Genomic DNA, 12,395 nt, shown 5'->3' with positions numbered 1-12,395 from the left:
GTTGCCTAGGCAGGCCTTGAACGTCAACCCTCCTATTTCAGCTCCGTCTGTATCGGGAATTATGCGGAGTTTGGCTTGCTCTACTTTCTCCTCTCCAGGTGACTTAAGTCTAAGTGTGATTGGAGTTCTGATCCCACCCTCGGGGGCCTGATCTCTCCATCCAGCTCCAGGGGCCTGCAGGCAGGCTCCAACCCTTGTCCTGGGCCCAGCTTCTTACTTCTGATTAGAGTAGTGATCAGCAGAGACGTGGGGCCCCACCTCCTGGCCCTGTGCCTGGGCCAGAGCCCCCTGGGGAGTATGAGCTCCCCCTGTGTGGAGCAGAGGTGCTGGGGGGGGGGAACACACTTCCAGGGAAAGAAGGGGAACTGGGACGGAGGCTCCTTTGGAAAGCCCCCGGAGTCTTGTTGTTCAAAACGCTGATTCGTGTAACCAAAGCAACCTCCCAGCCCATGGTAACAGCAACCACGCTGTCATGCTTCACAGGAGGCAGGTGGCTCGGTACCACCTCCATGCAAATTTCCCAGCATCTTCCTCATTTGAAGTTCCAACTGGAGAAGACTGCTGAGGATGTTAGAAAGAGATCACCGCTCCAACTGAAGTGTCTGAACTAGGCCAACTTCACCCTTGTTTTTTTTTTTTTTTTTTTTTTTTGAGATAGGGTTTCTCTGTGGGTAGCCCTGGCTGTCCTGAAACTCACTATGTAGACCAGGCTGGCCTTGAACTCACAGAGATCTGCCTGACCCTGCCTCCCAGTGCTGTGCCACCACCACCAGCATTATTTTTATTTGTTTATTTGTTTGTTTACTTATGTATTTTGGTTTTTCGAGACAGGGTTTCTCTTGTGTAGCCCTGGCTGTCCTAGAACTCACTCTGTAGCCCAGGCTGGCCTCAAACTCAGAGATCCGCCTGCCTCTGCCTCCAGAGTGCTGGGATTAAAGGCGTGCGCCACCACTGCTGCTGTTGTTTTCACTTTTAATTGTGTGTGTGTGTGCGCCCATGTATCTGTGGGTGGGTATGTGCACATGAGTGTACTTGTCTGTGGAGGCCAGAAGAGACTGTGGGACTCTCTGGTGCTGAGAACTGAACTGGGGTCCTTGCAAGGGTCGTTCTTGGCCTCAACAGCGGAGTGTCTCTCCAGTCCTGCAAACTTCGCTTTTGATCCAAAAGGTGCACACCTCGAGACAGGAAGTGAATTTGGTTTTCATTCTAATCCAGGTAGTGGCTGTGTCTTTTCCCATCCGCTGAGGTCTAGTCTAACAGTCTTATTCAGTTAGCACAGGAAATGACGGAGGAAGGGAAATAGCTCACTGCACCAAGGAGAAAAGGGTCACTTTAAATTCCTAGACTACAGCAGCAAGCCTGTGTGTAAAGGAAGGTCTCACTAGATGGCAGGGGGGATTAAAACATTCGCATAAAAGTCTTACCAGGTGGGGGAGATACAAAGGTTTCATTTTCTTGTTCTAAACCCAGGTTTCATGGTGACACTTGGTATTTGTTACACTTTGCTTGGCTTGTGCCTGGCTCTCAGTCTAAACCCCAGATGGTCCTGATGCTTGCCTCTCAGGAAGCTCTTTCAACGCGACAGCGAGGTGGATGCTGGGTGTTCGAGGCTTGCTCAGCTTTGGAGATGCTAGGGAGGGAGGGTCAATCTCTGCCCCCGTCCTGGGGCTGCCAGGGCGTGCCATCCGAAACAGGCACATGTGACCCACCAGTCCAGGCTCTATAAGTCCGGCAACCACCGTCTGATCCTACAGAGCTGGTCGCAGGCCAGGGCCAGCTTCCTCACGCCTGTTTGCCCAAGGCTGCAATGCCTAAGACTCTCCTCCTCTCCAGACGTTTTGCCACAGCCCTTGAACATTGGCTTCCCATCTGCGCCCTGCATCAGCATTCCAGGAAACGCACGATCTTTGTACAAGTGCAATATTGATCAAAACCTCGAAAGGAGAGCGGTGTGTGTGTGTGCGTGCGTGTGTGTGTGTGTGTGTGTGTGTGTGTGTGTGTGTGTGTGTACTTCTTTCTGCTTTGTGTGTGTGGCTTTATTTTTGTTGCTGTTTTGAGACAGGGTCTCTCTATTACGTAGCTCTGCCTGTCCTGGAACTCTCAGAGATCCACTTGCCTCTGACTTCCTAGTGCTAGGATAAATGGCATGCACCACCTTGTTGGGCTTCTTAAAGTTTTGAAGCTTTATTATTTTTAGGTGTGTGTGTGTGTGTGTGTGTGTGTGTGTGTGTGTGTGTGTGTGTCCGTGTCCCGAAGGGGTTAGAAGAGGGTGTTGGATCCCCTGGAGCTGGAGTTATAGGCAGTTGTGAGCAGACTGACATGCATGTTGGGAACTGATCTTGGGTACTTTGGAAGAGCAGTATCTAACCACTGAGCTATCTCTCCAGTCCCCATCACTTTCTTGACGAGGTCCACTTTGCCCCTCACATGTGACATGCAGTCAGCATTCCGTCAGCACTCCCGAGTTGTCCGCCTTGCAGTATACTTCGGACGAGTTGCTGTTCACTACCCTACTCCTCTCCAGCAGAGTGCCAGTCCCAGAAGGTCAGGGAACCCTGGCTGTTTGTTCTCTGATATATAACAAGGGTTTAGAACGGGATCCCACACAAAGTAGACGTATAATCAACAGTTACCAAGTGGATGATGAGCAAGTGAAAGACATTGGCTTAGAATCAGCTTGTAGGAGAAAATTCTTTGCGGGAAGAATTAAACGTTTGTGTACTTGAGGCTTGAGACAGAAATTAGTGGATCCCCGAGCTAGTGGGAGCTCATGGACTCTGGACTGACAGCTGGGGAGCCTGCATGGGACCTAATTAGGCCCTCTGGATGTGGGTGACAGCTGTGTGGCTTGATCTGTTTGTGGGGCCCCTGGCAATAATGGGACCAGGACCTATCCCGGGTACATGAACTGGCTTTTTAGAGCCCATTCCCTGTGGTGGGACGCCTTGCTCAGCCTTGATGCAAGGGTAAGGGCTTAGTCCTGCCCCAACTTGGTGTAACAGCCTGTGTTGACTGCCCAAGGGAGGCCTTACCCGCTATGAGGGGTGAATGGGGAGGGATGGGTGAGGTGGGGGAAACAGTCCTGACTGTCCTGGAACTCACTCTGTAGACCAGGCTGATCTCAAACTCACAGATGCCTGCCTCTGCCTCCCAAGTGCTGGGATTAAAGGCCAAGGCCGCCACGCCTGGTTTGTGTGTGTGTGTTTTTAAATGCTATGTTTATAGGTTTGTAAATCTATCTTTCCTACTGGGTAACCCTGGCTAGTCTGGAACCAAGCTAGTCTCAAATTCATAGAGATCTTCCTACCTGCCTCCCAAGTGCTGGGGTGAGAGGTGTGTGCCACCACATTACAACAGCAATGGAAACTGAATCCCCTGGGGCGCCTCGGTTTTCTCATCTGTGAAATGGGAGGAAGTGAGTGTCCCCTTGCTGACTGGTAGCAGCAGGTAAAGGCAGGCAGAAAGGGTTCTCCTCTGTGGTGTGAGGCTGGACGTTTTCCTGACCGATTGTTCTGCTCCTTAACCAAACAGGCTTCCCTCTCTTCCTAGAGTGAGGCGAAGAAGGGAACACCCAGCCAACGGCTTGGTACACAGCAGGCAGGATGCTAGGAACATTCGAGAACTGTGGTAAGGTGAACAGGTTCAGAAGAGCCCTTCGCTCTCAGTTCTGAGAAGTCATGCAGCCGTTGTCAAGGTGAGGGGAAGGGGGCTTGGGGTGAAGACAAATCCTGCATGTTAGACATCCCATTCTGGCAGCTCAGCAAGCCTGACCCTCCTAGATGAATTCAGAGAAGCATGGCAAGGACACCCCGTGCCTCTTTCAGGCAGGGGTCCCTTCAGATGCCTCTCGCACTGGAGGGATTCCCACAATGCCGGCACCCCTTTCTGCCCTCCCCCTTCTCTTTCTGTTCTGGTTGACAGGAGAATAGGGGCCCGGCCACTGAATTCACACAGGACACGGAGGATATGGTGCCCTAAGCTGAACACCAAAGTGTCGGGGATTGCCTGTTGACAAATGATGTGCCAAGAAAAGAGGAACCCCAGGGGTGTGAACTCCAGGCTGAGGGTGCAGCTCTGAGGTGCTCAGCATGGGCAAGGCCTTGGGCTCGATCCCCCACTACTGGGAAAACAATACTACAAAGCAGGCGCGCGCATGGAGGTGGACTCCACTCCTTCAGAAGGGCCAAGAGCCACACAGGATTGACCACAGAAGTGGGCAGGATGCCCTCGCTTGTGTCCCACCCCCAGTAGGCAGCTCCACTTCCCTTGGGAAGCACGTTATAAACCTCAAAACATGGGCGGTGGTGGCGCACACCTTTAGTCCCAGCATTTGGGAGGCAGAGGCAGGCTGATCTCTGTGAGTTCGAGGCCAGCCTGGTCTACAGAGTGAGTTCCAGGACAGCCAGGATTACACAGAGAAACCCTGTCTCAAAAAATCAAAGCGAACAAATAAGCAAACCCCAAAACACACACCAGTCACATTTGAAGGTCTCTTAGGAGTCATTGAACCCAAATCTTTTGCCATACACTTGGGGATACTGGGGTACAGACAGAAGTATCTTTCCATCACCCAGGCAGTTGCCATGATGGCAATAATGAGACCCCAGACACTTTTCCTCAGCAGAATTCACTCTATGCACCCAAGCTGTGCAAAAAGCAATATTAAGTCCCAGACTTACCCAGAACCTCCCTCTCCCTCACAAGGACTGCAGCTTTAGAGCTTGGCCGAGGCCATCCTGTTTATTGGGAGCCAGAGGGGCTTATCACAGACGTAATCACAGCCCTCCGAGACCAAGCAAGAACAGCCATACTTCCAGATATTCACTCATTTATTTATTATTTATACCACACCCACTTCCAAAAAAGTGTTTGAGGTGGCTCACCATAAAAGCCACACGAACAGCGGAACCACTCAAAAGTGAGTAAACGTCTAGACGGCTCAAGCCTTTCATGACTTCCAACTCTGGTGGGAATTCTGTTGTTTTGTTAAGGACAACAGAGGGGTTTTGCTTTGTTTTGAGACAATGTGTTACCTAGGTTGACCTCAAACTTGAGATCCTCCTGTCTCAGCCTCCCAAATACTGGGATCTACAGGCTTGGGCCACCATGACTGGCCCTAAAAAGAAGCCTTTGATCTCAGGTGCTTAACCAGGTCAGCACTTGAGTGTGACCATTGAAGGGTGCCCAGCCATTTCAAGTAGTTAAAATGTGGACACTGGCAGAGTGGACGCATGGGCACCCAAGGTAAGGAAAAAAGCCAGAACAAATGTGTGAATTTATACACACTCACTTACCCCATCTTCCATTGCTGTAACCGAGTGTCGGGGACTGGCAGCTTATGGGCAAGAGGTCAGGCAGGATGTGGTGGTACAGGCCTGTGACCCCAGCACTTAGGGGAGTAAGGAAGAGAATCAAAAGTTCAACAAGACCATTAGAAGCAAAAACCAACCAACCAAGCAAAAACAGTATGGGGGTGGGGGATGCTGGAGGATGCAAAATGTCCCTCATGGTTTGGGGATAGGAAACCCATAAGTGGACATTGCAAGGGGATCATACTACTTCGTGGTGGAAAGCAGGAGGCAGGCAGGTATGTGTGAAAGAGGCAAAACCCAGTCTAATCACCAATGCTAAAACCAATGCTAACCACCTGCTCCTGTAGTACTGAATCCCACCGCTGGGGTCAGGGAACACACTCCTGTAATTCCTCTTCAGAGCCCCGCTCCCAACATGCATTTCACCTGATGATACGTGTGAGGCCCTGGATTTGATTCCCGATAACAAAAACCAAATCAAACCTATAGCATCATCTCCTAAGCAGCACTGTCGAGAGCCTACTATATGCTGGAGATTATTAAAATATATAGCCTCTTTCTAGGAACAGGAGCCATGGGGGCTGCGCTGGACGCAGCTCCCCCGTTTCCCAGGCTGCACCTGGAGCACTTACGAAGCAGCACATGCAACCTCCCATCTCCCCACAGGGCAGCTGTTGGCCCTGGCTGAGCTGGTCTCCGCGGGGCCTCCTTTCTGCCTTCACTGGCAGATGCTGCCCAGGCCTACAGGTTCTGGCTCCCTGGTCTTTCAGACACTGGTAAAGTACCCCACCGCAAGACATAAGATTTGGCTTCAAACAGGGCACAGTATGGCAGGTTCACTTTGGTGGCTCAGTCTTTGATGGGTGGGAGATGGTGGTGAGAGCCAGTAGATAGGCCACGCTTTCCTGTTTCTTCTCTGCAGAGATGCTCCTTTCCACAGAGCTGCTGTCATGCTCTTTGCCCCTCCCTCCTAAACTGTGTTTTAAGTCCCCGTGAAAGTGCTGCTCCCTGAACCTGACCCCAGCTCCTCTCCCTTTTCTTTTGAGACGCGTGGTCTCACTGTGTAGCCCTGGATGGCCTGGACCTGGAAGTCACTGTGTAGACCAGGCTGTTTTCACACTGAGATCCCCTGCCTCTGTCTCCCCAGTGCTGGGATTAAAGGTGTGTGCCTTTAGGATATTTGGGCTTCCTTCTTTTTTTGTTGTTTGTTTGTTTGTTTTTTGAGATAGGATTTCTCTGTGTAGCTTTGGAGTCTGTCCTGGAACTCACTCTGTAGCCCAACCTGGCCTCGAACTCACAGCGATCCACCTGCCTCTGCCTCTTGAGTACTGGGATTAAAGATGTGCACCACCACCGCCCAGCTTTGGGCTTCCTTCTTAAGACAGCCCTTTCAGACTTCCACTGCATATGAATTACCTGGAGATCTTACCTGATTCCTGAAGGGCAGGATAAGGCCTGGTGCTACATTCTAGCAAGTTCCTAGCTGGTGTCAATGCTGCTGATCCAGCAAGGTAGTAGAGGCAACCGAAAGGAGATACCTTCATAAAGTTCATTCCCTCTCATCTCTGGACAGAACACTGACAGCTGTGCGTTCACCTAGCCTCGGGTGGTGATTCACATCTGCTGACACTTTCCTAAAAGGAAAAAGGAAGACTTTCCTTTTTGAAAAAGAGACTGTCCTGAGTAAAGGCAACGCCCCTTTCCTCCATGGATACAGAAGGGAAAGTGTGTGCGGTTCTAAGCTGGAACCACAGGCTGGGAGATGGCTCAGTAGTAAAGTGCTGGAAGTGTAATCATGAGGACCTGGGTTTGGTTCCCCAGAACCTACTTGAAAAAGCCAGGTGTAGCAGAGATGGACTCGCTGGTCAGCCAGCCTAGGCAAAACAAAACAAACAAACACAAACAAACAAACAACAACAACAAAAAAACGCTAGCTAACTCCAGGTTCATTGAGAGACTTGGTCTCAAAAACAAACAAAAATAGTAGAGGTGGAGACTGTGGTGGTCTGAATGAGAATGGCCCCCATAGGCTCCCGTATTTGAATGCTTAGTCACCAGGGAGTGGAACTCTTTGAAAGGATTATAAGGATTAGGAAGTGTGGTGTAATGGGTAGCCATTCCAGCTAACTTTTTTTTTTTTTTTTAATCTGGAAGTTCCAACCCCCATTGAGACTCTGGCAACTGTTACGCCTAAGAGCGGGACCAGGGGAGGCGCCTGGAGACCTAAGAGCTGGATGGGCCAGCGCTCTCTCTGTGCACTCTCTCTGTGCCAGGACACTGAACGGTGAAGGTGGACTGTGCAGAGCTCCAGAGAACACCGCTGGACTGCGATACACCTTCCCCAGACCCTACGACCTACCTTTCACTTAATTTGTGAGTTACGCCATTAAATAAATATCCTTTTAACTACGTGGAGTGGCCAAAATAATTTCTCCAATATCTGGCGCCCAACGTGGGGCACGAACCCACAACCCTGGGATTAAGAGTCCCATGCTCTACCGACTGAGCTAGCCGGGCCACCGCTCGGTCCTGCCCGCCCGGCCCCACTACATCCCCGGCGCAGCCCGGCGCTCCCAAGCTTCAGGGTCCCCTGCTCGGCCACTGAGGGGGAACTTGGCGCCTTGTTTGAGGGAGTATGTGGGCTGGGCTTTGAGGTTTCAAAAGTCCATGCCAGCCCCCTCCCCTCTCTCTCTGCTTCCCTGCCTACAGATCAGGATGTAGCTCTCAGCTACTGCTCCAGCACCTGCCTGCATGCCCCAGTGATCCCCACCATGATGATACTAGACTAAATCTCTGAAACTGTAAGCCAGCCCCCAATTAAATGCTTCCTTTTTATAAGAGTTGTCTTGGTCATGCTGTCTCTTCACAGCAATGGAACAGTGACCAAGACAGAAATCAATGAAGAAAGATACTCTGAAGAAGTCAACCTCTGGCCACATGAACAGTCAAGGGCACCCAACACACACACACACACAGAGAGAGAGAGAGAGAGAGAGAGAGAGAGAGAGAGAGAGAGAGAGAGAGAGAGAGAGCAAGGAGCTAGAGCCACTGCCTTGCGGTCATAACAAGGTGCACTCAACACATTAAGGATGACATAAGGAGGAAGGACCTAAGTCCTTGGTGACACAGTTGAGCTGTTAAACTAACCCTCAAGAGTCCACTGCCAATTGCCTGACAATTCAATGTTCCTATTGTTTAAGCCACTATTAGGCAACGGGTCACTTGTTCCCGAAAGCCTCGGGGTGATAAGATGACACAGCAGAGCATGACCATGACCATGACCATGAGCAAGCAGCACCAGAGACAGGGCAAGCCCAGAGCATGGCCTGCTTTCCCCACGGATCATCAAAGTCACCTCAGCAGGCTCCTGAGCAGAGCAGATCTCTTTGGTGCTTGCTAGGCAGGCAAAGGGAGAAGAGCATCCCAGCAAGGGCAGAGAAGGTGAAAAGGGTGTGGAGAGCAGAGGGAGGGTGCGGGTCAGAGCTGAGAGGAGACAGATCTGAGCACTCAAGGAGGACAGAAGGGCCTGGGCCTCTCCTGGGTTGTGTGGGAAGTAGGGAGCCAATGAGGAAGGTGCAGCAAAAGGGAGAGAGGCCAGACTGGGAGAAGTCACACAGGTTACAGATTTCCAGGTGAGGGGGCGGGGCTTAGTGGTAAAGCACTTGTCTATCATGCCCAAGACTAAAAAAAAAAAAAAAAAAAAAGTAAGCCACATGTATTAGGCTGGAGGGAGAGGTCAGCAGACAGTGCTTGTTTTACAAGCAGGACATGCATTAGAACCCAGATCCCACATAAAGCAGGCAGCACTTGAAGTCCTAGAGATGAAGAGGTCTGGCCAGTCTGCCAGCCCAGCCTATTTTGTGAGTTCCAGGGTAATGAGAACCCTGTAATGGGGAGTTTTCCTGTGTCCCACAGCCGCCAAGACCCAAATAAACACACAGAGGCTTATGTTAATTACAAACTGTTTGGTCTATGGCTAAGGTGTATAGCTAGCCATATCTTTCATCTTAAATTAACCCATTTCTATTAATCTATTTATCACCACGTGTCTTGTGGCTTTACCTGTGTTCCATTACATCTTGTTCCTCTGGCGGCTCTCAATGTCTGTGTCGACTCTGCCTCTCTTCTTCCCGTATCTCTCTTGGATTTCCCGCCTGGCTATAACCTGTCTTACCATAAGCCGAAGCAGCTTCTTTATTAACCAATGGTAGCAACACATATTCACAGCATACAGAAAGATCATCCCACAGCAGAATCCTGTCTAAAGAAACAAGGTATGAGCTGGGGGTGGTGGTGCACGCCTTCAATCCCAGCACTCCGGAGGCAGAGGCAGGCGGATCTCTGTGAGTTCAAGGCCAGTCTGGTCTACAGAGCGAGATCCAGGACAGGCACCAAAGCTACACAGAGAAACCCTGTCTCAAAAAAACCAAACCAAACAAACAACAACAACAACAACAAAAAAAAACAAGGTATGTGGGAGGGTAGAGGAGACAGGACATCTCAGCAGGTAAAGGCACTTGCTGCCCAGATGTACTGCCTGAGTTTGACCCCTGGAGCCCTCATGGTGGAAGACAGAGCCAATGCTTGCACAGTGTTCTCTGACTTCCACTCCTGAGGTGGGAGACGTGGGTCATCCCATTCTTGCAACACACAAACAAATAAATGTAATTAAAAGTTCTTGCTTTACTTTGTTTTCCACAAGATGAATGAGATCTTGTGATGGGGCCAAGGTCCTTCATCTTGTCCCTTGTTGCAGCCATCTAAGGTCTGACTCAAAGATGACACACACAACCTTACACTTCTCTCTTATGGAAAAGCCCTTTAAAAACTACCCAACCTGCCAGGCGGCGACACACACCTTTAATCCCAGCACTCGGGAGGCAGAGCCAGGCGGATCTCTGTGAGTTCGAGGCCAGCCTGGTCTGCAAAGCGAGATCCAGGAAAGGCGCAAAGCTACACAGAGAAACCCTGTCTTGAAAAACCAAAAAAAAAACAAAAAACAAAAAACAAAAAACTACCCAGCCTTGTCCCAGGGACCTGAGGTTGAGATGCCCAGCTGACTGATGATTTTTGTTTCTGTTAAACTGCTTACTTGCTCTACTTCCTCTTGCATCTGCCAACCAGGATATGGTTTTTGTTTGCCTTTAAAGGATCCCTGCAGAACCAGATGGTAGTGGTTCATGCCTTTAATTCCAGCACTTGTTTTGGTTTTTCGAGACAGGGTTTGTAGTTTTGGTGCCTGTCCTGGATCTCATCTCACTCTGTAGACCAGGCTGGCCTGAATTCACAGAGCTGCTCCTGGCTCTGCCTCCTGAGTGCTGGGATTAAAGGCCTGCGCCACCACTGCCTGGCAACCTGATATTTCTATGCTAATGGATGAAGAATAATAAAGAAAATCTTGCCATGGTGGTGGCGGTGGCGGCGGCGGCGGCGGCGGCGGCGGCGGCGGCGGCGGCGGCGCACGCCTTTAATCCCAGCACTTGGGAGGCAGAGGCAGGCAGATCTCTGTGAGTTCGAGGCCAGCCTGGTCTCCAAAGCAAGTTCCAGGAAAGGCTCCAAAGCTACACAGAGAAAACCTGTCTCGAAGAACCAAAAAAAAAAAAAAAAAAGGAAAAGACTCTCAAAGAGGAAAAAAACAAAGATGTAAAGCAGATCACTGGTACCAGTCTCTGTTCACACTCCCCCACAACCCTCCCCCCCTCCCTGACTAACTACTCTGCTATCAGCACTGGCTGGGCCTCTAATTCTCATTCTTATTGAATTAATGTAGGACCTTGCATCTTAAACTCTGTGCCCAATTACATAAAACAAAGGGTTAATTCGGTCAAGACAATGATCCTTAGGGCTAGCTACACCCTTTTAGAGAGCACTGTGAGTCCACAATTTGACGAATTTTCTGAAGACCAGTGGGGAATGTAGCAGGACCACCAAGGTTCCTCCATCTTGTCCCCACAGCAGCCATCCAAGGTCTGACTCAGAGCTGACCCCCTCCTGACCCCCATCCCATCACACACACCCCACCGTGAGAAAGTCCCTTAGAAAATTACCCAGCCTTATCTCAGGGACTTGAGGTCTAAACGCCCCAGCTAACTGCCAATCTTAAGAAAGACACCCCAAAACCCTCTAGTTTGGTCTAGTGGTCCTTGGGGTCCTTGCCCCATGACAATCTGAGGAGTGACACACCCCAGGTTGTTCTCTGACCTCCACACACATGCACACACATGTTTGTGTGTGTTCGCTCATATACATAGAACTTGTACACATATACAAATATACAGGCACACAACCAAAAAATAAAAAATAAGCAAAAAAACAGATGATTGATGCTGTGGGATGATTTGTATGTCCTGTGGGAGCCCTTCTTGGATTCCTTGTGGCGTTACCCAGCAGGTCTGTATAGAGGATGATTAGGACCATGGGCCTGAGTGCAGGTGTTTGAGGTGTCTGCACTTGGCTGTGCTGGGGGATGGTCTGTATGTCAAGTTGTTCTGATTGGTTAATAAATAAAACCTGATCGGCCGTGGCTAGGCAGGAAAGATAGGTGGGACTAGCAGAGAGGAGAAATAAAAGGACAGAAAGGCAGAAGGAGACGCTGCAGCCGCCGCCATGACCAGAGAGGCTGCAGCCGCCGCCATGACCAGAGACACTGCAGCCGCCGCCATGACCAGAGACACTGCAGCCGCCGCCACGACAAGAAGCATGTGAAGGTGCCGGGAGCCACAAGCCACGTGGCAAGGTATAGATATATGGAATGGCAAGATATAGATTTATGGAAATGGATTAATTTAGGATAAAGGAACAGTTAGCAAGAAGCCTGCCACGGCCATACAGTTTGTAAGCAAAATAAGTCTCTGTGTTTACTTGGTTGGGTCTGAGCGGCTGTGGGACTGGCGGGTGGCAGAGATTTGTCCTGACTGTGGGCAAGGCAGGAAAACTCAAGCTACAAATGGCGCCCAACGTGGGGCAAGAGTTTGTACCCGAACGTGGGGCTAAAGAAAAAAAGGGCTAAAGAAAAAAAGGGAAGAAAAAAAAAGGGACTAAAGAAAAAGGACAAATGAACAGGGATAAAGGCCGGTGTTATGA

General features: G+C 50.3%; 1 non-coding gene across 1 annotated transcript; it reads right to left on the bottom strand.

Annotated features, from left to right (window-relative positions):
• Positions 1-7,756: 7,756 nt before the first annotated feature.
• On the bottom strand, positions 7,757-7,829 carry Trnak-cuu. Its single transcript has one exon. It is a non-coding gene; the product is annotated as a tRNA-Lys (tRNA).
• Between the last annotated feature and the right edge of the window lie 4,566 nt (positions 7,830-12,395).

The sequence above is a fragment of the Peromyscus leucopus genome, chromosome 12 (assembly GCF_004664715.2).
Source record: "Peromyscus leucopus breed LL Stock chromosome 12, UCI_PerLeu_2.1, whole genome shotgun sequence".
NCBI lineage: Eukaryota > Metazoa > Chordata > Mammalia > Rodentia > Cricetidae > Peromyscus > Peromyscus leucopus.
The sequence above is the reverse complement of the archived record's forward strand: the minus strand, read 5'-3'. Positions and strand labels throughout refer to the sequence as shown.